The sequence below is a fragment of the Aptenodytes patagonicus genome, chromosome 1, assembly GCF_965638725.1.
Source record: "Aptenodytes patagonicus chromosome 1, bAptPat1.pri.cur, whole genome shotgun sequence".
NCBI lineage: Eukaryota > Metazoa > Chordata > Aves > Sphenisciformes > Spheniscidae > Aptenodytes > Aptenodytes patagonicus.
In genome coordinates, this window is record NC_134949.1 from 12,565,053 (window position 1) to 12,589,476 (window position 24,424).

General features: G+C 39.6%; 1 protein-coding gene across 13 annotated transcripts in view; it reads left to right on the forward strand.

Annotated features, from left to right (window-relative positions):
* The window catches only part of MAGI2 (membrane associated guanylate kinase, WW and PDZ domain containing 2), a 776,332-nt gene that overhangs the window by 357,325 nt on the left and 394,583 nt on the right, over window positions 1–24,424 (forward strand). Inside the window, exon 1 of one of the 13 annotated variants that reach the window (XM_076362865.1) lies at window positions 4,997–5,214. The exons of the other annotated variants lie outside the window; for them this stretch is intronic. The gene's annotated coding sequence lies outside the window, so the exon portion shown is untranslated. Of the gene's footprint in view, window positions 1–4,996; window positions 5,215–24,424 lie in introns of those variants that run through there. 13 annotated transcript variants of the gene reach the window in all.

Here is a 24,424-nt window from a genome sequence, read left to right on the forward strand (position 1 = left end):
GATACCCAGCCAGTTCCCGAGCAGTAGCCGCACCCCTCCGGCCAACTCCCCCCAGGTTTTTTTGTTCAGCATGACATCACATGGTATGGAATGTCCCTTTGGCCAGTTTGGGTCAGCTGTCCTGGTTGTGCCCCCTCCCAGCTTCTTGTGCACCTCCAGCCTTCTCAGTCGGTAGAGCATGACAAGCTGAAAAGTCCTTGACTTAGTGTAAGCACTGCTCAGCAACAACTAAAACATCAGTGTGTTATCAACATTATTCTCATGGTAAATCCAAAACACAGCACGGTACCAGCTACTAGGAAGGAAATTAACTCTATCCCAGCCAACACCAGGATAGACTGATAGGAATTACCAAGAACAATGATCACGCACATGCATATACACACATGTGTACACATGTATATATGCCAAAGTAAAGAATAAAATCCTTCTCTCTTCAGTCTGGGTCAGCAAAACATTTATCCTGGCTCTAGATTCTAGCCGGGATATTGGTATTGAATTCCTGCTTCGCAAAAAGAGCTATGAGATGTCAGTGGCTACACGCAGTCCAAACCCTCATTTTTATGTTGTTAAGAGGTTTCCTGTAGCACAGTCTTCTGAGGCAGCAAATAAGGGTCTGCTGTTGACATCAGTGTTGAATGGTATCTATGCATTCAATTTCCATTTTGCTCAGGCGGTTTCTTTAATAGTGTCCAAGAGCTGATGTCACTCCTGTATCACTCCCATAAGGAAAAAACAGCATGGACATTTGAGCAGGCTGGATGGTAAATTTCCTCCTCACTCTCAAAAGAATTTAATTTCTTCTATTTTTATCTTTCATCTGTTTTTTGAAGAAGGGATAGTTTCTATAATCTCTTCCTGTGGCTTCCCAGAATTTGGCAAGAAAATGCCAGGAGCTCCAAAGAATATTTGTATTAACCTTCCTCATCATCTCTCAGTTCTTTATGTCTGTTTTAAAGTCAAAGATAATGACTAATTCATTCCACAGAGAGGCCTGCATTAAATGCTATCTCTAGCACGGGTCACAGCCCACACATGTCAAATGGCTTATTTATAAAGTCACTGGAATAGGACCACATCTCTACCTCAGCCTTCCTTCTTTCTCTTTCCTCCTGGCAATCTTTCTCCTATGAGCACAAAGGACTGTAGGTACGTCCAAAACCCAAACCAAATCTATCCCAGAATTGTTAAGCTTAGTGATTATAATTTACGGTATTTCTGAAGGTGCAAGATACTTAAAATACTGTCAGTGCTAATTTTGTAGTGGTTTTCTCCATTGTATAAATTATGTGTGTAATTTGTATGCACTTGGATATTTTCACTCATCAGTAATATTAATGTAAAGGATCTGAAGTTAATAGTGTTTTATCTGCTTTAGCATTACTTTTGAAATACAGACTTGCAAATTCTACATCTGAAGAGTAATGGAAAAGGAACATATTCATGCCTGTTTGCCGCACAAATTCAAAAAGACTTCGTAAATACACTTACGTGACGTATCATTTTTCCTACTGATTGGACATAGTTTCATTTTTAAGCATGTACCTTTTTGACTTGCATATAAATGACCTGAAAAAAAATGCAACCTAGTTCTATGGCTTCTTTTAGGAATAAATTCAGCCTTAAGGCTGATATGTATAACAAATAAAATAGGGATTTTTATTATTACTTTATGTTGATGTATGCATGTTTTTACTGGTTTGAAATTAACATTGCAAATATTGAGACTATTTCTATAACAAAGTAGACCATTAATTTATTTTTGTCATGCCTCAATAATTTGATTATGTATGTGTCGTTGTTCAGATTAAAGCTCTAATTTTTAAAAGAGTGTAATTTAAAAACAGTGATTCTGCCAAGGAACTTTCAAATTCCTCTCAAAGGATCACAGGTGATAGACTTAAGGATTAAAAATACTGTATTTACTTCTTGAGTAAAGTGCCAGTTTGTGCAGATTTTTATTTTGATAAGTATTACTGCACACTGTTTCCAAAACATAATTGTTATCTGTATGGTTGAGACAGGTTTTCATCCATATTTATTATATGGGTTTGGTTAATTATGTATACACGTATGTGTATATATATCTATATATCTATATATCCATGTGTATGCACACATATACCCTTTAGATGGAAGATAATCTTCCAGTTTCTTCCAGTGGATTAGACCTCTACTTGCTACTGCATCAACACGTAAATTCAGAATGTCTTGTTCCTGTCAATTCCTATGGCAGCCCAGACATTATAAGAGGCTTTATGGGAAACCTAAACTCATTGCTTTATTTCTTAGAAATTAAATGACTAAATGTCTTTTGAGAGCCATAAACTATATTTAGCACTAGATGGGTGACCACAGCATTTCATTGTTGAAAACCTGGAGTACGCTCTGCTTTGCTAAACTGAACGTTTTTGGCGGCTGTAATAAGCATACATAAGATGTGACCCTCTTGCTCATCAAGAAACCCGTCACATTCAATGGGAGTCCTGTGCGCAGAGTGACACAACTACATGCTAGTAGTTGACTTTAGGCTGGAAATTTTGTCGAGCAGCCCCATGATTTATGCAGTACTGTAACTACTAGAAGTGGCTGGCAGGATAATGGTGTCTACTGCCTTTTCAGCAATGATAGTTTAAGCCTATTTCTTTCCTAAAAACAAGTTTTATGTTGATTTTATAACAATAAAAGACTGTTGCTGATATCCAAGTTAGAAAACACCAATAGGTATGCAATTCTATGTTATGAGTTCAGAAGAAATTAAAGTAAGAAGTATAATTTGGCTGTCCCTGCTAGCCTCTTCAGATGATTTTCCCAGCTGACTCTCTTCTATTTGACCCATTCTAGCCAATATATGTCATTACCCTTCTTTCACTACTGTTGCTTCAGGAGGGTGAAGGGAAGAAGCTATTAATACAGTAACTACATGTGGATATACAGAGTCCCAAAAACCTGCAGAATTCCACTTACATCTAGAAACTTAGATGATCGAGGTGGAATTGTCTGGTTCTTCTGGCTTCTGTTGGTTCCTATGGCCTTCATTGTTGGGATCATCATAAAGGTGTTCAAGTGTTAAGTGTGCAAGGCATTAAATATTTTCCTACAAGGATATGCTTACCTTGGCATGACAAGAGTCCCACTTCTGACATTTTTTCAACATACAATTAAATGAAATCTAGCGCAAGCAAAACTCCAGTGATTTTTTTTTCCTTTTTTTTTTTTTTTCCCCTAGGAAGACTGGTTTGAAAGAACTTCATATATTATAGTTATGGGAATTTCACCAGCCCCTTGGAGTCAGTACTGGCTTCTGCTGAAAGCTCGTGGACTACAGCAGAAACTTTGGCTATGATAGGAATTATGTGAAGCACTCCTACTACAGCATCACTAACAAGGATGTGTCAGAGTTAAAAACCTTAAGTCTCTGAAAGTCAGTGAAAGATAAAGAGAGTTGGTAATATGGATCTCGTAGAGATCACCCAGTAATACGGTGCAGATAATCCATGGTATCTCATATAGCTCTTTTTCCTCAATATCCTAAAACAAATTCAGGTTGCTCCTTTGTGTGCTTATCGAGAATTACCTTACATCATAAGAGTGATAGTATGGAAAGCAAAAAGTGGAAATTTGTGTTCTGTGTGTAGTGCCAGAGGGACTCAAGTGTGGTCTGTGGACAGATCTGCAGTTAGTATGAGATGGGGAAATAGTTATTTATGATATTGCTGGAAACACTGGGAAGCATTACAAGTGCCTGTGCTGGATGATGGATGAATGAGTAGGGTTTCTGGCTTTAACTTGAGTCTTTAAGAATATGGTCATAGGAGGGTGGGCTTAGATTTGTTCTGGAATAGGTGATATATTACATCTACACATTTAAAGTTCCTTAGAAAGACTGATTAAATGTGGATACCTACTTTACCCTTTGTGCCTAGTTTTGCAAATATTTCCTGTTTGCTAACATTTTATAATTAATGCCAAGGAGATATGTTGAGTGAAATTCTGGTTTCATTAAACCCGATAGAATTTTTTTAATGACAACCAGGGTTCAGAATTCAGTATTTTATCAAGACTTACAATCTTTGTTCCTTATAAGATTTGCTTGCAACATATTCTTTGCAAGTAAATCTAACTTTTGCAAAAATATTTGGGTATTGCTGAAAACTTGGCAATAACTAGGACTCTCACAGAATCTGGGGTTACAGTTCCATTCTTTCAGTCTTTTAAAGTCTAAGCTCCAAAGCCCTGCACAGTATGGTAGCGTTAATCAGGGTAATCCCAGGGAACGGGGACATTGGATAAGCTACAATTCAGAAAGTCAGGTTTACTCGTAATGGCCCTTATGTCAAAGATATTTTGAATTACAATGTAATAACGTGAATAAAGAACTAATAATTGTTTTCAGTTGGGTATGGTCCATTTGCTGTTGAGATATTAAATATAGCTTCAGCATAAATATTTAAAGATCATATAGTAAAAAAAATACACTTGGGAAGAAGCTGTAAAGGGACTTAGAGAACCAGCATAGCATCTGTGAAAATATGAAAAATAATTATGTTTATTTAGGAATAAGCCCCTACTTTTAAATATTTAGGAGTGTCGTGGTATACAACCTATGTGTGATTATTACCACTGCAAAGTTTAATTACATATTTTTCCACTGTGCCTGCTTTTGCGGATTGCTAGAGGGGGACTGGAAAGCAGAAGAATGCCTAATGACCTCCTCAGAGCTACATTTTTCTCCCTGCTTTGTAATGTAAATGGCTAGTTTGAAAACCACCACGGATTCATGCGCTCCATCCCCGAGCATCCTTTCTGTTTTTAACAGGAAGATCACCTGACCGCCACCCAAAGCTGCCCCTTTTGCTGAAAAATCTCGGAAGGCGCTGGGTAGGGCCGGGGTAGGTGGTGGCTGCCGGGGGCTGGGGGGGACCGCGGCGGAGCCGAGCGCCCCGGCGGCCGCCGGGGGTGGGGACAGGAGCGGGAGCGCCGGGAGTGCCGCTGCTTCAGCCCCGGAGAGGAGGGAAAACAAAAGAGCTCAGCTGCAGTTTTGTGTTGCTGTGTCTGGTTTAAGCAGAAGATTCTAGACATTCGTGCCGAAAAATCAAAGCACAGCTGAGACTACATCTACCGGGAAGATATTTTCTGCCCCCAGAATGGGCTGGATCAGTACAGGTGGTTTGCAGATCATGCGAAGACAGACGGGCTGAGAGCCATGGAAAGGTGGGATAAGACTCTGCCTCTCTTTCTTGCTTTTTCTTTTTTTTCTCTCTCTTGATTTGTAAAGCAGTATAGCTGGGACCTGAGACGGGGTCAGTTAAAGAGATTAGATGGGTTTTAATCCCACAAAACAAAATCAAAATTGGAGGCACTACTGTGTTCAGCCAGATGTTGAATCCAAACTTGGGCTGAGTCGGACTTGCTTTGCGCGATTCTTGTGTTGCTTTTGATGTTGTCTTTGTTTAGAATAGTTCCTGCACGAAACACCAGGCTTTAAGACTAACTGCATGCTTCTTTCACAAATTGTCAGATGACTGTTCCGATACTGTTAGGATTTTGCCAGGGAAACTGCAAATGAAGGCTTTGATTATGATGTTCATGGAAATAAAAAGAGCTGTTGACTTTGAATTTCTTGTGATGCGGGCATCATTAGAAGTTGAGCTGTGATTGTTGTTGTACATTGTCTGAATCGTAACAATGGGCAGTTCAAGTAGAGCAAGTTTGAATGGTGTTTCTTCAGCTATTCCAAATGCATTTCACTCTTATGATCTTTGGCTTTTCACTGCAGGCAAGGAATGTGATTTCTTTTTTTTTTTTTTAAGGAAAAAGCCAACAGAATTTTTAAAAAGGTTGGAAGGTAGAAGCAAATTAACATTTTTATTTGAATGGTTGCCGTTACACCAAGACGCCTAAACATCTAAAACAAATCCCACCAATTTCTCATTTCTCTTGCTGGGCAGATGCATTTCTTTTGTTCCTGAAAATTTTTCCCTGCCTTTTTAGAACAAAAGGCATTTGCTTTTTTTCTTTTTTTTTAATGGCAGCAAGAGAGTTCTATACTAATTAGCAATTTTGTACAGGTTAATGCTCTGCTTCATTCTGAAGTAAACTGCCTTAAGGTATTAGGAGGAAAGGGGGTGGGCAGACAGGGGGGACGCTTGACCGATGTCCAAGAAATATTGAATTCAGATGGATTTAAATCATATAGAGAAGCATACATTTATCTGTAGCTGGATTTCAGCTCCATGTCATGCAAAATCTGCAGACCATAGCAGGAAGATTCTTAGCAACCAATAAATCAGATTTGTAATGGGCCTTTAAAATTTGTCTGTGAGGGGTGACTGCCTGGGTCCCCTTTGGCCAAATTAAGATGCAATCTGACAGTACAGTAGCATCTGTGTGCTGACATTTTCTCGTGAACCTTGTGAAAAATGGCTCCATATCTCTTCTTCAGTCCCTAAAAGACTGTTTCTGAATAGCCATGCATTTTTCCCCTGTATTGTTGTTTGTTCTAATCACCATTCTCTCTGATAATGTCTGACTGGCTTGTTTTGCTTTGCTTGCTTTGACTGTTTGACTTAGCTGAGGGGCTGTAGTGGGCAGTGGTTGTTTTACCTGAAATCAGAACCTCATGCCAATACTACTGCTCACCAAAAAAAAAAAGAAAAAAAATTAAAAAAAATGTTTGTTGCAAACGAGTGGTACAAATACTGCTAATAAAGCAGCTTCTGTCTGTACTGCTGGAACTAGGTAAGTGGGTTGAAAAACATGTGTCTTAGATAACGTGCCACCCACGATAGAGGTGAAAAAGAAATGCCAGCCAGTAGTGAGTGCAACTGACAGGTAAAACTGAAAATCCTAAAAAAAGACACCAGAATAAATTCCTTAAAGGCCAGAAGTATACCTATCGGTACGAGTGTTTGTTTATCCGAGGGAGAAGTTCATGTTCAGCTACTACAAGACCAAGTGGGGGAGGAGGAGGAGGGAGGAAGGCACTCCTTTAATTGTTCTACAAGTGTGCTTGTTGGAAAGAGCCTCGTATCGAATGGCCATTCAGTCTGACACTGCAGCTCTGCTTTAACGTTCCTCAGCAGAACTCGCAGCTCAGGGGTGGGAGAAGCCTCCGTCTGTGCATGTGTGGGGTGCAGGCAGGGGACCGAGGAAGGGGCCCGTGTTTCTCCGTAGTGACCAGTGCCAGGTGATTCGTGGGGCAGCAGGAAAGTTCACTCTGGTGGAAACTGCTTCTTTAAATGTTCACTGGGAGAAGGTGGCTCCATAGCACAAAAGTAGGGCAAGTAGGAGGCAGAAGGATGGCTGTGAGAAGTTGTGAGTAGTATGGATCCTCTCCAGAAAATGTGGCCGGATTTATTTTTGTGGCTGCTTAATAATGCCTATGGATGCTTTTGAAAAATGACTGTATTTACTGGACTCCTGTACTTTCTCTCCATTTTAAGGTAGTAGTTTCTCTGTATTACAAATATGATTTTCAATAAGAACAGAATAACTTTAAAAGCTTCCCGCATAGAAAACAAACGATATAAATATTATGCCATTTACCCATTGCAAGAGGTATTACATTTTAGTCGGTGCTTAGAAAGCATGTTCTGCGGGGTACTTATAAAACCCCCAAATGTTACTTGCCAGACTTGTTACAGTCTTTTAAAATTAATTTTCATAGACCTAAATGCTTGGAGTTACAGTATAAAATTCCACTACCGCTGGAGAGGAGCGAAAATGGAACTTTAACACCGCATGCAGATCCCATTACTGCTTTTGTACAGGTAGATAATTTGACAGTAGTCTGCAGTGTGCTTCATGGAAAGTGACACAATTGCACTGTGGGATTGTGAAAAAGAAAACAAACATCTTGCACACCATCAGACAAGCAGAAATGTCAACGAGAGATATTAGAAATAAATAGAGTTAAAAAGGTTTGAGTGACAGAAAGATTCCAGATGCCTAATTCACATTGACCGTAGTTATAAAACAAGGGAATGCAGCTGCAGTTTTAGAAACTAAACCAAATCAGGCTGATTTCCAGATGTGTATGTACATAATCAGAAAGCATGGGAGTCTAATGCTGAACAGGAACAAATTAGATTTCAGAACTTAACTGGACACATTTAGAGAAACTGGATTGAAGATTCACAGGCAGAAAAGTTTCTAGAAGAAATGAAATGAGCAAACTCAACCCAAATGAAACATACATGTCCAACTAGTAGCGTTGTCTATCGATTATGTGATTATTAAGTACAATGTCGTTTAAAGTGGGCTTTAACAGTGAAAATCTGATTTAAGAAATGAAGCAAGTCTTTTGACATTTATTCTCGCTACGAAATGAAAACTGCCCAGGGTCTTTGCTTGCAAATACACATTTTTTCAGGGCGCAGCACTGACACATTGGACCTCTGTAAAGGGGGAGGGGAAAACAAAGATAGGAATAAAATGGTGGTGCTTTGAAAATTTCTCACCATCACTTTCTACAAGCTGTGTAAATACATCCTATGGTTAAACATAAAGGACGGGAATGTTTTCTTGTTGTGATGTAAATAAAATATAAGAAGAATGAAGTAGATTAATGTATACTAACATTAAAGAAGAATCAGACCCCGAGTATTGAAGTCTGAGAAAATTATATTTACATTGAAGCAGTCCAAGTCGCGATTGTCAGTGTTCCAGCTGACAGACTCAGCAAACAGCCCACCTATTTCCCATTTCAGTAGCAAATGCCTGTACAGAAACCATCATGCTCTCACTGCAAAATAAGCTTAAGAACATTAAAGGCCATATAGTATTCCCAGTTGCCGTAATGCAACCAGTTTAAATCAAGTTTGTTGTAAATGATACCACTATAACAGAGCTGATTGTAGCCCATAGAGTCAAGAAAAGAGCGTGGTCAGCAGAATTTTTTTTTTTTTTTTTTTTTTTTAAGAAGAACATCCCAGCTGTTCCTCTGTCATTGCTTCCACATTTATATAGCACATTCCAGACTCATGTGTCTTCGTTTCTAGCACCAGATAAAAATTTCAGAGACAGATCTATCTTTTGTCACGGTTGCAACAGTCTTCTCCTGGCTATATTATACTGTAGCATAAGGAGGAAGCTTATTCTTGTGATGGCCTTCGGTGTTTATATACAGAGCATACCCAAGTATTAGTGACTGTCCATTATTTCATAGAAAAAGAAACATCGATGGTAGGGTTAGATGAAAACTGTAGTGGCTGGGTTTGCTCTTTCTCTGAGCATGGAAGATTAGGTTGACTTTTTCAGCTGAAGAAAGAAAACCACTCTTATCTGGAAAGATGCAAGATATTTCTAACCTGACCTTACCATCTTTTCCCTGTCACCCTTCTAATTTCTTTGTTTTTCTCCTCTCATACTTTTTTCCTGACCCTCCACAAACTTCTTTATTTATGTAAATCTTCTTTGATTTGACTTTGCCAACCATCTGTGACTTTGCCCTCCTGCCCCAGCTCCATGTTCTGGGGCAGTGAGATATACTTTCTGCCACCTGACCTTTCTTTGGTCCAGGCGAAGTCAGAATTTGATGCTGGGGAAGTAGGTTGTACAGAGGTGCATATCCAGATGCTGCCTATGGAACGAGATATCCTTGATCTCATCAGTCTCCCTACTACAAGAAGGAAATTATTTCTCTTCCCAACATTAGTCAAATCTACCGTAAAGAGCTTAGCCAATATTCCCATGGTTAAAACTGCTGAAGGAAGCAGTGAGAGCTGGTGGCTTTCTCAGGACACTTTGATCATCTGAATCTGCATCCTGAATACCTATATGAACATAGGAACGGTTCTAAAGGAGAGTGGGGTTTAGGGCTCAGGTCTGCCTCTGATGAAATTGGTGCCAAGTTTCACTCTAGGGATGAGACAAGAGAACATTCAGTAGAGAAAAGAAAGCTGATCTTGCAGAGGGGCTCAGGTTAAATACATTTTATCACCTTCCTGGCAAAGAAAACAAGCAAATAGGATTGACAGTGGGTGATCACTGAACCTCTAAACCCCCTAACTGTTATGTCTTATAAAAATGTGAACCAAAAAAAAAGTGCCTGGGAAAAATTCTTTAATCTGAAGGTATTAGGAGTTAAGTCTTTACAGGCATGACAATCCCCATTGACAGAAATGCTCATAACCCAGGGGTGATGGAATACAAATGGGCATGGTTGTGGGAAGCATTGCAATAGAAAGCACATCACAATAAAAGCTCTCTTTCTCAGTTATCCTTTCCTTTCCAGTCAAATAAATAAATTGCAATGATGTACACTGTGAAAAATTATTGCAGCTAGAGTGCTTTTCTTATGACAGAGATGACATAAGTTATAAAAGCCTGTCCTAGATAATAGAAAGTAAAGATTGCTGGAAGTTAGTAAAGATTTAGGAACTCTTGGGGTCTGGATTGATTCAAGCATACTAATTGGATATGGATTGCTTCACTCCCAACTTGGTCATCTGCTGAGAAACCTGCACTGATGGGAGCACAGAGCCATAGCACTCCTGTGCTGCATGTGCTCTCCATCTGACTCCATGTCCAAGGTCCTGGCTTAAATCTTCAGGAATGCTCATGAGGTTGGCCAAAGTTGTTGGAACGATTGTACCCATCTCTGTTGAACCATGACAGCAGAAGCCATGATGAGTCCAGAAGGTGACAGTGAGCATAGTGAAACATTGGTGAGCAAAGCTTCTTCAGGGACAGGACCTTCAGAGCTTCTACAGGGACGGGACCTTCAGGGCAGAGTTTCCTTTCGTCCAAAGACTTTTCACCTTCAGAGTCAGCTTCTTGACAGAAACTCCAAAAGTTAACTTGGCATCACCCTGTAATGCTATGCAATCAGATACAATCCAGCATTTTGTATTTTAACAATGCTGTAATCTAGCACATAACCTGAAGAGGAGTGAGAAACAGTGCCTTTCTCGCTAATTAAGGTTCCCCATCACATGGTTGGGATCACGTGCATCTAAAAGCAAAGCTTAAATATGACACCAGCTTTCTGGAGTACTCTGCAAATCTAGAACGTCTAAGGATGTTTGCAGAAGACTGAATAAAGGAGCTTAGTCCATTCATAATTGTTCACTGTCTGCGACGGGGCCAACTGGAAGCACGTGTCCCTCTGTCTTCAAAGCTCTGCAGCTTCTGAATGGCAGAAGATGACACTCTTGTCTTGGTGTTTCTTGTTCAGAAGATGCAATAGAAAGAGGTTCTTGGAAACAGAAGTGAGGAGTCTGTGGAAGTGTGGATATCTTTGCATCACTTGCTTTTATAGTCCTGTGCCCCAGAAATCCAGAAATCTTTACGGGATGGGTGGTAGCTATCCTTTAGATAGCAGTAAGAGGACTATGATGCACAAAAGGAAGGGGTAACTCAAAACTTTTCTAGGTTTTGCACTGCTGCATTTTAAAACCTAGAATAACTGAGGGAATAGTCTATTCCCATCACCTCCCATTCTGTCATCACAGCCATCAAATACCAGTGTCAAACCTGCTGCAGTGATGTAACCATCCTAAAACACCTGCCTGTACGCCTATTAGAAAGTCCTTCTGAAAAAGGTGGAGTGTGCCGATAGGGAGCTCTTTATTGTGTTTTTTTTTTTTCTTCTGCAGATTCAGCAGGTGCTATATATTATCCTTTACAACCTTCAGCCATTGGGAGCTAGGACATTGTAATTACGTTCCCTGTCCATGGAAGTTACTGCCTATTACTGTGTGAAATATGCGCTCTGCTCAGGATTCAAAACTAAACTGAAACAGCACATTTGCTGCTGCTTTCATACCAACAAAATAATGGTAGTGTTAATTTACAGTAGTAAATGCTCTCTGCCCCTTATATGGTAGAACCTGTATAAAAATACCTTGTTGTTGATATGTAAAGAAGTCAGATTCTGAATGGTGACAGTTCACTTCCACAAATAATATTTTATATTTGTGTAGTTCCTTTTACTAAAAAGTCATAGGGGTTTACACTCATTCATAAGTGTAAAAATAAACTGGGAGGCTGAGACATAGAAAGTACATGACCATTTTTATACAGAGGTAACTTTGAGTCATCTCTGTAGAGATAGTCAGGATCTCACAGCCCTTATTAACAAGCTGCCTTAATTGCTCATTGCTCTTGAATTTGTGTGTGGATTGATCTTCAAGTACCTGGACCCAGTTCCCACAATGACTCAGTAGCACAGGAGAAAACAAAAGTTGGGTTTTCTCGCTCCTGCAGCTCCTACTTTTGTGACCTCATCCACATGAGCATTGCCTTCTGTGGGGTTTCACCACTTTCTGACTAGAAAAATGTAGCCTGGTTTTATCTCACTCTGTTTTCTCCTGAAGTTATTCAGAGGATGTGAGATATGGTGGGTACCTCGACCACTATTCCATTAGGATAAAGAATGTATGCTGTCTTATTGTGTTTAGAATAATGTTCCAAAGAAAACTCTATATGGCATAGTTGTGATAACAAGCAAGAAAGAAAGAAAGAAAAGGAGAGACAGCACAAGAAAATTTAGCTGCTTTGGTATAATCTGCTAGTTCAGCATTACAGTACTTGCTACTAGTGTGCTTCCTTTGCCAAGACTCTTGGTGATACCCACAGCAGTCCACAGCATAAGACGCTGCATTGCCTGTAGCTGCCATAAAAGCAAAGAGAAAGTTTTTGTGGCTATGTACCTCCAGGAGATAATGTGCAGACCGTCCTTGGCAGGGGCATAGTGCACAGTGACGAGCTCTTGAACATTTTCTTCTCCTGTTCACTTCCTTCTTCCCACTTTCATTTAAATAGGAAAGTCCCACATGCCCCCACGCTTTCTCAGGGGACTGACCATGGCTCATAAGTACCGAGGTTCTCAGTTTGTCTCTGCTCACATCAAGTGAGTGAGGCTGTGAGTGAGTATTGCTAGAAATGTTGGTGTATCAAACACACCAGCTCAGGCGTGGTTGCTCATGAAGGTGGAAGACACCTTCTTACTCTCCTACCGGACATTATTTTTCATTGCACTGTGTGTTTGGTAATCACTTCTGTGTATAAAGCTTAGTATATTTGAATTCTCCACTGTGATAAGAATACATGATCAGACAGCCCAGACCTCCACCTGAACAGGAAATACAAGAATTATTGTCAAAAAATCTTAAATGTTTGATATGAAATTTGCTTCCCCATCTGGAGTAACAGCAGGGTATTTGGCCCAACATCCTGCTTTTCACTCTGGCCAGTAGTGGATACTCTGGGAAAAGTAGATGCACCAGGGCAGTATAGGGTAATACTTTCCTTTTATACCTTCCAGTTTCCAGTATAAGTTGCCAAGATACTATGATGTTTTCCAAGTGATATGACATTCTTCTTTTAAAGCATGAGTTGATGTTTATGTGGCCACACAACGTAGAAGAAAATGTCATTTCCAGTGTTAGTCCTATGGATATATGCTCACCGGTGTGTATGTAACCAGACCTCTGCACCTCAGTACAGGGTGACCCAGTCATAGAGGAAAATTGGTTTGTTATGCCTCCACCTGAGCTTACTGCTGCCTTGGTGATGAGCGTCATATCTTCAAGCACATCAGACCTTTCTGTCATCATTAGAAGCACTTTAAAACTTTAAAAGTCAAAAGCTTTATGTTTTGGCTACCTCAGCATATAAATCTGAAAATGTGTTTCATGTGTGATAAACACATTTTTGTGCATATGAGTCATGCCCAACAAAGGCAAAGTACTGTAATCCAAAAAAAAAAGAAGGAAAAAAAAAAGAATCAGAAGAAACCCTTTTTTGGGAAGTTATTGTCAAAAAAATCTATTAAAGTGTTTCACGTAGAATGTGCCTCCTCTGCTGGGATCATAGTAGTGCTTCTACCAATCACCTTTTCTGTTACAAGAACATTTATCCCTCATTTTTGCAGGCACGTCTTTCAAATACCAGTTCATCTTATCAGTGTGCATATAATTTTTGATTTGCTTATTTGCTCATCCTTGTTAGGGTTCTCCCACCCTTCCCCAAAGGTGTGAGGGGAGATTGGATCAAAATAGATAGATGCTGATGAACAAATGCTTTTTTGTCTTTGGGTGCAGTACAGCTGTCTCTAAAAGACAGCTTCTGTTTTCCCTTAGAATTGCTGACCCTCTCTGAAAATGGCTATCCCTGAGTCTTGGCTTGAACCCTTCACACTGAAAGAGAGAATTGGCCATCATCTACAAAGGGTTGTGACCAGCTATTGCTGCACCAGAGAGGTCAATGGGCAAGAGCATGTCTAACAAGCTGTGAGTGAGTGGCACAGAGGAAGGAGCACGGAGAGGAGCTGAGAGCAGAGAGCTTGGAGTAAAGCTCCAAGAAGGAAAAGAAATCCAAGAATTTACAGAGAAACAGGGAGGACAACAACAACAACAACAACAACAACAAAAATTAAGAGAACTGAGAAAGAAAAATTAAAATGAGTGAAAGCAGAAACAGGAATCCTTGTGTGCATCCTCAAGCTGTCATGGTAAACAATATAAGCCCTACAGCTTTTCCTTCACTTCTCCATGGAAATAAAACAATTATCATGAAACTATTCTATTTTATTCTTCAGAGAAATTATTTAAAAGCAGTTCCCCACTGTGGGAAGACTTGACGTCAAGAACAGTTAGTGTCTCTCACAAGCCCTTCTTTATGGTTACTGTTTAACTCAAAATGCCAGAAAGCTGACACCCAGATGCCACTGCGCTACCTTAACAGAAATGAATAGTTTTGCCTTATGGGAGCTGAGAAGTAGGGAGAAAAATATCTTGAAAAGGAAAATAATTGTGAGCTGGGTTGTGTCCTTTGATCTGCACATGGAGAGTTAAACCAATGCTAAAGTTTCTTTCCCCGGATGGGAGAGGCTTTCAGGGCAGCAGGGTCCTTCCCTTCCACCCCAGGTACTGCTCCTTGCTCATTGTGCTCACTCCGTTCCCCTCTTGCTCTCAAACATCCATGTCCCACCACCATGATTTTCCCTCTCCAGAAGAGACCCTGGAGTGGGTCTGGCGTGTTATACCGGGCTCCTCTCCATCAGGGCTGTTTTGGGAGGGGTCGATGCCAGGGCGCTTGCTGTGGCAAAAGGTCGTCTTCAGGTTTTCAGCATCCTGGTGAACCATGGGCTGTCAAGGGAGGAAAGGGTGGGAGGGTGAAGATGGGAAGACCCAATCTTCATGGCCTCCACCTGGCATCCCTACTTGTGAGAAAAGGCAGAGAGGAAACTGAGAGAAATGGTCCATAATCCCTGCTGCTTCATGGCATATTACTATATGAGAGTAAGAGATAACAGTGTGCTCTTTGATAGAAAGTGACCTTCTAGCACTTTGTGATTCACGTTCTTTGAAACTCAGCCTGAACAAAGCTCTAAAACGTGTGCTTTATCTTAAAGTCCCTGAAGAAGAAGAGTCTTCACTCCTGAAACACATTGAAGCTTTATTACAAGCCAGATTCTGATCTCAGGCACAGCGGTGTAAATCTACTATTACTCACTCAAAATCAGTGGTATTATCCTAGCAGTGGAAGAGAGCAGGTTCACCCCTTCCTCCCAAGCAGAGGGATGAATTTGTTCCACGTTGTTGGCACTGTAAACTTCTCCTGACATAGTGCTGGCACTTACTTTCATCCAGATGATTAGAATTAAGCATCGCCTTCCTTTTGCAATTATACTAAATTAAGTTAAATCATTATGTTTTCAACCTTCTGTTACACTGTAGAAAACTTACTTTAGATAAAAGTCACCCTTTTATTTTACTTTAAAATTCTATGCTCAGGAATGGTTCCCAAAACATGAATATGCATATTAAAAACACGCAGCGCAGAGCTATTTGTCTCTGTAATGGTGCTACCAATTTTTCTCAGTTTTCACAGTTAGAGATGCAATAACTTTCAGGATGGTGCAGGGTTTTTTTGTCAGTTCAGAATAATGACTAAATTGCTGGGTTTATCAGAGGAGAGGTGTAGATGGTGGTTAATGAAGAGTCGGTGTGGGAATTTATATTAAAGTGAATGTTTAGGATAGCAACAGGTAAGACTTCAGAGCGAGAAGGGTGAGAAGGAGCCTGTGTGTCAGAAGGCTGGTAGTGTAGCTCTCAGAAACTGTTTCAGCCAGCACGTTGCAGAGGTGCCAACCTGACCACGTTTCACAGATGCAGGCAGCCTCGCAAGAGGCTAAGAGTGAATAGGCACAAGAGAGGTGAATAATTGTATTTGCTTAGACGCTATCCTTCTGCATGCCAGGTGGTGGTGTCAAACTGAGAGGACATTTCAGGAAATAATCACAAAAGTTCATTTCTAGGACCATTAGTCCTAATCCTCTCATCATCCTTATTTTTTTACAGTAATACCATGCGCTATTTATAATGAAAGTTGCTCCCTCTTTGCTAGTCCTTCCCAGATAATTCCTTTTTCCCCTCACTAAGATGACTATTAACTTATTATTTATTATCTATAATGCAATAGGTCCTACAGATCTTGATCAGTATAATTTGTACATATTTATAAAAAGAAATTCAGTGTCCACCTTAAAAGGGTTGTGAACATGCAGTTCTGCATTTGACATATTCTGTAGCTGTACAAATGGTTTCTACTGTTCCAGGAATTCAGGATTCTTAACATAAAAGCAGATTGTTCAAGGCCTATTTTTTAGAAGTATAAACCATGCAGTATTAAAGCATTTAAAAGAGCATATCTGTCCATAATGGAAAGAGAGACTCTAAGAAGTTCATATACAAAATTATAGCTTTCTGCTTATTTTTGCATAATAAGGACCAAACCTGAAGACTTGCTGCATACTAGGGACAAAAAATTAAAGTGTTTGACAATTTCCTGTTAATGAGAAGCAAAATAGTGACCACCCATCGAAATGACCAGAGTCCTAACACTGTATCACAGATTACATCTCTTCTTTTTAATTAAAATACCAGTACTATTTTTCAGGAGTGCAGAACTGCAAGAGACCTCTGGGCCATTGAATTCGGTCCCCCTACAATCACAGGCAACTGTATCATATATTCTTTTGCATAAGCATATCAGTTTTGCTACACCAAATGCGTGGAGCACCAACTATGTTCTCATCTGTTATCAATGTTTTTCATTGATCTCAGTGCTGTGCTCTATTCACCAATTAACTAGGCATATCACCTTCACTGACCTGAATACAGACACTTTGCAGAATAATCTCTCATCCAGCAGCCAGATTTGCTGCTTTATACTCTTCCACCTGTCTAGCTGCATCGTGATCACATTTTCTCTCTACTGAATTATTTTCCTTTTTATTTGTTGTTTTAAAGTCATAGTCATAATCTATTAAGTAATGGGTAATTTTAGATGGGTCAGTCAACACAGGGGAGAATCATTTCTAATTTATGTTTAAAAAGTAAATTTAATTTAGCAATTATGTTCACAACAGAGGTTGGTTTAATTATGATTGCCCAAGTACACACCCAGTTTGTATCTAACATATCTGATTTGGTAATCAGATGCAAACAAGCATCGTCCTCGGCACTTGAATCAAGGCATGTACCACAGAAGAGCGTAGATTATTAAGCTGTTAAAAATGCTTGATGGTGAGACTGCCATTATGCCAAATACTCTTCTGAACTCTTGGTTGTATCTGTGGTGTTGATGGATCAGTAAAACAACCCTCATGTATAAACAAGATTGCTGTATTTACTGTGCTCTCAGCGCTGGATGGATGACATTTCATTAGGTTTAGCCCTTTTAACTGTGATGTTTGCTGTGTTCTTCATTAAGTCTCACATGATTTTAACCTAAAAGGAGTTATGTCACCACCCTTTGATCACATTTTTTTCATTTTTGTGCTTCCACATTTCAACATTATCTTAAATTAATCTTCCTGTGACCTTGGTTGATCAAGACTTTCATTAAAGGATTTTTTCATCAAATTAGTACAGGCCATTCCTTCTTCACCGTTTTGTTGTAGGGCTCTCAAAAAGTCCATAGTCGACAACTAAAATGAATGTTTCATGAGACTATTCGAATAGTCTCTTGAGTACTGGAAAACAGCAATGAAGAAAGAATTTTTGTTTACAGAGCACCCAACTCTTCGTATTAACAATCATCCTTTGATCTCCTCCTGGAGCTGACAAGATAGGAAGCAAATTGGTAATTTTCGGGTTTTTTTTCTTGAAAAAGGAGAGAGATTAATTGCAAAAGCATGTTTTACATCAGTGTGGGACTTGCCCAGTTAAAGATCCAGACAGGCAGAAAACAAAAGCTGGATTACTAAGAGCAGTTTAGGTACTGTGCTAACACAATCCTATGGCAAAAAAAATAATATTTCCTGTTCTTAAATTGCAGTTTGTGTAATAAATTGTGTAACATAAACAAACTATGCCATGTAGGTGAGGTAGCTTTTGTTTCTTGAATATTTGTTTTATCTAGTTCTTTAAAAGGGTGTTACTTTGGCCATTAAGAGCTGCTGTGACTCTGGGCTGTTACATCTCTAGACTCTTCTGTCAAGCAGAATTCAAACCACTTGTCGGTTTACAGACAGCATCGCCTGCAGAGAAATTAGAGACTGAACTCAGTAGTGAAATGGTAACTTTTAGCTACATTCACAAGTGTCTCTCAACTCTGAGATGTCACTTTAGAAAAAGCCACATTCCCAAATGCTTTGAGATGCTGCTTTTGAAGTGACAAGGCAAGAGTGACAGAAGGGAGAGCAGGCTAAAATCAGGTACAAGAGAAGCAAGAAATGGCCACGTATGGACGACTGGGTGATCTAGCCTTTGATGAAAGAGGTGAGTGATTTAGAATTTGTATATAAAAGCTGCTGCCAAGCTTTTATGGCCACAGGACTGAAGATAACCAAAGTGAAAATTCATTTATTCCACATTTGGTTGGAGAAGATATTTATCTTCCTGAAACACTCTTCTTTTTCTCCTGCAAGAAATGTTGCATGACCTATGAAGAGATGACTGAGGCATATAAGAAGTACCACAGTGACCAGTGAATTCTTAATGAGAAATCCATTTTCACATAAGAATTTCAAAACAGAGTGTATCTGGATAAGCTCTGCAGAAGCTGCCATTTTGGTAAACACCCACAAGAAATTCCTGGGAGATTTCTATATCTGACATTAGAGATGTAAATTAACAACGAAGTTTAAATACTCTTCACCCATGTAACATGATGTAGGAGGAGTGTGTACCATGCTTTTCATCCCATGTAGCTTACTGTCCAGCAGACCAGCATTTTGACATCTCAAAGAGACTTAGGCCTCTGCCCTGATCATGTAAAATGACAGCCCTGCTGTCATGGTTTCAGCTGGGGTAGAGTTAATTTTCTTCCTAGTAGCTGGTACAGTGCTGTGTTTTGGATTTACCATGAGAATAATGTGATAACACACTGATGTTTTAGTTCTTGCTAAGCAGTGTTTATACTAAGTCAAGGACTTTTCAGCTTCCCATGCTCTGCCAGTGAGGAGGTGCACAAGAAGTTGGGAGGCAGTATAGCCAGGACAGCGGACCTGAACTGGCGAAAGGGATATTCCATACCATATGATGTCATGCTCAATGCATAAGCTGGGGTAGCTGGCCAGGGGGCAGCGATCACTGCTCAGGGACTGGCTGGGCATCGGTCGGTGAGCGGTTACATCCCCTCTTGGTTGGGTTTTTTTTTCCCCTTCCTGGGTTTTGTTCCTCTCTCTCTCTCTCGTTGTTTTACTTTCCATTTCATCATCATCATTATCATTATTATTATTATTATTATTATTATTATTATTATTATTATTTATTATTTCAAGTATTAAACTGTTCTTATCTCAACCCACGAGTTTTCTTGCTTTTGCTCTTCTGATTCTCTCCCCATATCCCACAGAGGGGGAGGGTGGGCAGCTGTGTGGTGTTTAGTTGCCAACTGGGGTTAAACCACGACACCTGCACTACTGTTGTTCTCCCAATAGCACGTTGCACCCCTTGGGTTCAGCTGAACTATCTTATACTGGCAAAGGTGGGTGTTAAGGGTGCTCTGTGTGTGTTAATGTTCACAACATTGATGTCCCAGGAATGAATTAGTTACTAATTTTGGCTCAGAACAAGTCACAGTAAAGAAATATGATGAAATGACAAGAAACCAAAAGATAAGCATTCAAGGATTGTACACCTACATTTATGAGTGCTGATTCAAAATCAACAGGAATGAAAGAGGTAGCAAATCACTCCAAGAAAAGTGTTAGGACCTGTGACACAGCTTGTGGTAGATGGGGAAATAATGAAGAAAAATGTTGTGCATTTGTTTCGAAAATAACAAAGGGATTGACATAGTAGGAAACTGTGTAACTGCTAAAGGAAGGATATTATCATTTTTTCCCATTATGCCCATGATGGCATTAGTACAGAAACCAAATCTGAAAAGAAAATGTTATTGTAAAAACAAAATCTGTAAAGGTCAATAAGCAACTGGAGGAATGAGTAGAAACTGCTTCCTGCTGTTGACAGGCATTTCTAAACAAGCTGAAATCACAAAAATCCCTAAAGATTAACTCAGTAATTTAGAAATCACAATGGAGGGATACAGAGGCTAGTGCTTTACACTATGCTAACTTTGTGTAATTTCCAAGCCCTTAATGGGGCAGTATATTTGGGTTGCTCAACTATAAGACCATGTCAACTGAAACAAGGCTCAATCCAAGAAGAGGGTGGGAAGCAATGGGAGTCACTGGGATGGCTCAGCTCATTCTTATTTTTGTTTCACGTAGTGATTCTGCTCTCATTAAGATTCATATAGATAATGAAAAAGGGCATACTTGGGAGTTTGAGAAAGACACTTTTATTTTAACTGTGATCTACATTAATGTAAAGCTTCCTGTGTTTACGCTGTGAAAGTACTGACATAAGCTGAAAGCCACTCATAAAGCAAGTTTATTTTTCAAATACATCAAGTACAGAATGCACAAAAGAGCTTACAAACGAGGGAAGCATATCTCAGACAGACAGAAAAAAGATTTCAAAACACATTTTATTAGCCTAAAAAAGATGCTCGTTTTCATATAAATCTTTTTTTTTTCCTTAAAGACATACCCATAGCCTGTGACAGAAATTGTGTAACTCTAGACCTAGAGATACATCTTTTTCAGATTCATTGGGAAACATCCAATATTCCTGCTCAAACCTTTCATATAACCTTAGCTAGAGGTTTTACTTAAGGCTAAAGCCTCTCATGAAGTATTAAGGCTGTCCCAGCTTTTCCCATTTCATTTCTTCAACCATGCAGTTGAAGAAATGAAAGTACTAATCCTTCCCAGCATGGCTTTTAGTTCCAGGCAGAACAGGAGTTCACGAGCAGTTGGGCTATCAGATTGCGTCATGCCTGGAAGCCGCATCCCGCGTTGCCATGGCAATGACATACAACAGTTTCTCCGAGCTGTACCACCTCGAGGGAACAGCAGCTCCCAATAGATGATATGCACAGGTTGAGCAGCACATCCAATTTTTGAGGTTTTATCACCAGGTTTGCTAGAGATGGGTTGTGGAGTCTGTGTGTGTGTGTCCTGTGTAGTTATATCAGTAAAAATCTGAGTTAGCATGTATTTACATAGGCTCTGTATAACAATAAAACTCACCAGCTTTCCATACAAATAGGTTATGCTACCCTAAGTGCATCCATCTAAATCTGGGAATTATACTGACCTCAAGTATACCACTACAGACACAGAGATTAATGTTTGTGGTGAAGTTCTTTGAGAGAAGTCCTTTGTATTGTCTCCCTCAGAGATGTGACTTGTCTGTGCTCTGTTGAGTTGAGCGAGCTGTGACTTGGCTTTTTAGAGGCAAAGACAGCACTGGAGATTGGGCTGGAATTGAGGTGGGTTCTGGGTTTGTTTGGGTTTCTTTTTGAGAGTGGTCTGGTCTATAGTCGTACCTAAGTCTCTTAACGCCTTTGATCTTTTGCCCATGAAATAGAGACATTGATAATGATGTCAGTCCTTCTATGCAACATGCTTAAAAATTAGAGATGAAATATGTGAATATGCATTTTTCCAAAGTGACCAGTTTTTTATTAGCAATAATAAGAATTATAGCTTCTCATAGGTAAGATTTGTTGGCTATCTTACATAAATACTGATTAGCTCATTTTTAAGGGCTTGTTGCTGAATATTCTAGTCACATCTTATTTTTGTCTACAGTTTTCATGAGAATGCTGCCACTTCTATCAGGTGCATAGCAAGTTCCATAAATATCCACCTTTGGGTGTGCAAGGGTAGGGAGAAGAAAGCTTGCTTACAACAAGATTGCACTCAGATTTCACATATGTTAGCTTTTTCTGCGTTGGAAGTTATTGGAAAAGGTGTGTAAGATGGAAGAAAAGAATTACACTTCTCAAATATGCTCATCTTACAAGACTTGCTCTCCATTCATTTTTACTCAGGGTTTCTGACTCATGCTAACTTGATGACAGAAATCATTGCTCTATAGGGAAGAAAAAAACTTCAGCAGTGTAAGTCTAAAACTGATGAAAGGTTTGTTTAAACACTGGGAGAATAATCAACTCACCTTAAAATCATCTCTCATGTTGAGATGAGCACAGTGTTATCTCAGTTTGGGAGAATGAATCGTGCTGATGTGTCTAGTACTTTATATAACTGCAGATAACTGCAGGTATTTAAAAAAGCAATGCATCAAAGTGATTTAATGCATTAATTGGATAAAAGAAGAAACAAGTAAGTCTCTAAATGAAGGAAATCTAATAAATCTGGCAGATCTTTTTCAAATAGAGAAGTATTTACTTTGTATTTTACAGGATTTTTCTGAAAGGGAATTTTTTCTTTGATTTAGCCTTGATTAAGTGTTTCAGGGGTAAAAATCCAATTATGCCTAAACTCAATGTGTTGAAAGTACCCAGAAGAGAACTTGAATCTAATTGATGCTTCTGAATTCATATTCAAAGTGAGGAATTACCTAACGTACGTTTGTAAAGCATTGTACCAAGGCGTTCATTTCCTTGCAGCATCTTTCTTCTCTCGAGATATTGCCCTCAAAAATTTAAATCAAAATAACCAAATTCAGTATCTCAAATGTACCGATTGCTTTTCAAATTGTTTAAAGAGTTCAAACCATGTGCTGGATGAGTGGATCAGAATTCTCTAGCACTCTTTCCTTGACTCCAATTAACTTGTTTTGTGAACTTGGAGAAAGTCATTGCATATCTTTGTCTATAGATCAGTAACACTGTGGATAATGATGCTCCTTTAGGTTTATTTTTTTAAAATGCATTTATGCCCATAGATAGAAATGTGAAATACTACTCTTACTAACTTTCCAATCTCTTTAAACACAAAATCTCTAACAATGTTACTTTTTATGTTGCATATGAATGCTCTGTTTTCTCTGTCATTATTGGGGTGTTGTTAATGTAGCTGCACCTTATCAAGGGCAAAGGTAACATTTTATGTTTCAGTGGCCTAAGAGTACAGACACCAACAGTAAGAAACCAGTGAGATAGTAATGAGTTTGCAATTTTTCACTCTAAGGGGAGGACATACTTTGGGCCTCTCATGTGAGAAAAGAGCTATTTTTCCTTTTCCTTATGAGCTGGAAGATGAATTGCTCTCAAAGTTGAGGAGGATTTAGGACTACACCAGATAAGCTGGCGTATTTTATTGGCAGTACTCATTTGCTTTCTTCATGCTGTGCAAGCTGACATGAATAGGTTGTAAAAAGAGGCAATAATACAATGAGAGATAGTTACAAAGAAAATTGGGGGAAATGTAACCATTTTATTTTCCCCTAAAATGTAATTTAGTTTTTCCAAACAGCAATAAAGCACAGGTCTTTAGGATGGTAAGTGAAGGTATGTATATGTCCCAGCTGGACATTTAACTGGACTGTATATTTACCAACTGGATTGACATTGTAATGATATTGATATCTGTTGAAAAATTTCAGCAAAGAGCAATTATATGTCATGTGCTAAAATAGTTGGAAAACGATACTTCCTGCCAGTTTTTTTTAATTTGTACACATGGTCAAATTTCAGGCAGTGCTAAATTATCTGCCCTGTGGATTAACTGTGCAACAGCAAAAGAGACACTGAGGTAGTTCTTTGTAGAGCCAAATCGTGCCTAGCAAGATTTACCTTAGCTACAGTGCAGCATGAATCCAGCAAACGTCTTTCCAGGGCCAGTCCAGAGCTGGACTACTTGTGGAACAGCACTGGCTAACAACTGGGCTAATAACCAGGTAGGTCCCCACCTGGCCCAGTGCAGTGCCTCTGCACCACCTTGGTGTGACCAGGAGTTTGGTGATTTCTGTGCAGTGATACCCCTGTGACTGGGTGCAGCATCAGAGCAGGATCCTGTAGGGCTTGTTATGGCTGTGCACTGAAACGGACGTATGCTGATGCCTGGTTCCCAGCTATTTCAGGCTCAGTGCTGCCCTGGGAGATGGCTGGTGCATTCGTCTCCCTGAGCTGGTAAATGAAAGCAGCTGTG